This window comes from Triticum aestivum, chromosome 2A (genome assembly GCF_018294505.1).
Source record: "Triticum aestivum cultivar Chinese Spring chromosome 2A, IWGSC CS RefSeq v2.1, whole genome shotgun sequence".
In the NCBI taxonomy this organism is placed as follows: Eukaryota; Viridiplantae; Streptophyta; class Magnoliopsida; order Poales; family Poaceae; genus Triticum; species Triticum aestivum.
In genome coordinates this window covers 510,371,466-510,373,781 of record NC_057797.1, presented here as the reverse complement: position 1 = coordinate 510,373,781, position 2,316 = coordinate 510,371,466, and positions in this window count along the sequence as shown.

The following is a 2,316-nucleotide window of genomic DNA, read 5'->3' as shown; positions in this document are numbered from 1 at the left end:
CCACTCGCCCTCCACTCCTCGTGGTCGGCCTCGATAGCTTGAATGGCGGCCTGCGAGTGGCCGGGGAAGAAGTCTGCCAAGACGGAAAGAATGAAGAACAAGTCAAAAAAACCAGGAGTCGGCTCGACATATAGTCGGCGGCTCGAAGAAGGAAAGCAAAGAAGCTCACCGTTGACGAGGTCCTAGATCTCGTGGAAGCCGGAGACCAGCATTTCCTCCTTGTCGGTCCAGGAGGAGTGCTCGCTCGCGAACTCGGCCAGGAGGGTGGCTTCTGCCTCTTCCGCGTCTTCGTAAGCAGATCCTTCTGCTCTGCCAATTCTGCGGCCAGCAGATCGCGCTCTGCGGCGAGCTTGCTGCACTCCTCCCCCTTGGCGCGCAACGCGGAGTTGGCTTCGCTCAGCTGCTGTTGAAGAGTGGCGTTGGCCTCTGAAGAGAAAGAAGAAAGAAGGCGTTAAGTCATCAATGAAGAAGGTCGCCGGGGAGATCCGGCCCGACTGCTCAGCAGTCGGCCCGAATCTCGGGGACTACAGCCCGCGGGTGCGCTAGCGCGCCCCCGCAAAGAAGAAAAAGGACTCACTCCGGCTCTCCGACAAGTCGGCAGTCCACTTGCCCAGCTCTTCAACATTGCGGTTGAAGGCGGTGACACGGAGGTTGTGATAGTCCTGCAACAAGTATTTCAGAACAAAGGTTAGTACCCGGAACTTACCAATTGGAGTTCCGGGCCGCCTGCTTAGCAGCCGGCCCAAAACTCGGGGACTACACCTAGTGGGTGCGCTGGCGCGCCCCCATAGAGAGGAACAAGAAAATAGGGACAAAGGAGAAAGCATACCCGGATGGCGGCCCGCGACGCTAGGTGCGCCTTGGTGCAGTTTTGGATGGCGTCGCTCTCAGCTCGCAGCTTCGTTTGGACATCCAAAAGGGCCTGGTTCAGCGGGCCCGTGCCGCCTCCTTGCACCCACCCAATGGGTGCGGCGCTCGTCGCTTCGGCGTCTGGAATCATCGAGCTGGCAGTACCGGTCTCCAAGGGGCGTGGCGCCGAGGTCGCCTTCTCAAGACGACGGCGCATTGGCGAGCCAACTTGAAGGAGTAGCCTTGCCACGGCCTCGTCTTCAGTCGGCGGCAAGGGCGGATCCGCCGGCTGTTTGCCTTGCGCGCTTCTAAACGGCGGCGGGGGCGGCTGTGGCGGCGCGACCGCGTCCGGCATGGGGGCGTCTCCGCCGCCTCTCTCCACGATCGGGAAATTGCCGCCGGCTTCCCCTGACTGCCCTGTGAACTCCGGGGGCGGCGGCACGGAGTTCAAAGGGGTGACGAACACCGCCGACCGCCGGGGCGCGACTTCCTAAGCCGGCTGCTTTGCCGCAGCGGCGGCCTCGGCCGCCTCCATCTTCTTTAGGGCGGAGGCCTCCGCCTTCTCGGCCTCTACTTTCTCCCGGCGGGCGGCCTCGTCCTCCTTGCGCTTCTCCCACGCGTTCCGCTCCGTCGCCCCCGAAGGTCGGCGGCGGGGTCAATCCGTCGAGTGGTGGCAGACATCTCCACCGACCCCATAACGGAGGCGGCGGCAACCATCTCAAGAGTGAGGGGAGCCCTGAGGCGAGAAAAGCATATGAAAAACTCAGACAAGATCAACAAAGAGAAAATATAGATATGGGACGGAGGCGCTTACGCAGAGACCAGCGGCGGCTTCTTCACCTCCTTGCGGAAGCGGTTGGCTTTCGCGGCCGCCTCTTCCCGCTTGGTCACGGTGGCCGCTCCCTTGAACTTCTTCGACCGGCCACCAAGCGTACTCGACCTGGCCCGGCACTTCTTCGTACCACCTTGAGCGTCCAAGCCGGCGGAGGAACTCATGCTTGGCTGGCCGGCTTTTGGCTGGCGACACGGGGCGACTTCTCCCTCGGCCTCGTCGTCAGGCCAGTCGGCGAAAGTGGCCGAAGGCCTAGAGCCGGCTGCTTCTCCGCCTCCTCCCTCGGCGTCGGCTTCCATGGCTGCCGCCCCCAAGTCGGGATCTTCGATGTTGCTCTCCGCCCGATCGGGGACAAACTGACGAGCCGGCCCCGCGGTGCGGGTCGAAGGAGGGACGAGAGGATTTTGATTCAAAACAAAAACGGTCAGACTTAACAAGACGGACTCGGCTGCAAAAGAAACAGAAGAAGGAAGACGACTTACAATAGGCAGGGGGTTGGCGCGTGAATACGGCTCCTTGCCGAACCGCCAGTCCACCGAGAGACCGCAGTTCGCGATGTAGTTCACTATGTTCGCCACCTCCACATGAGGCATGTCCTTGGAGCACATCCGACTCGGGTCCCGATGACCGCTCAT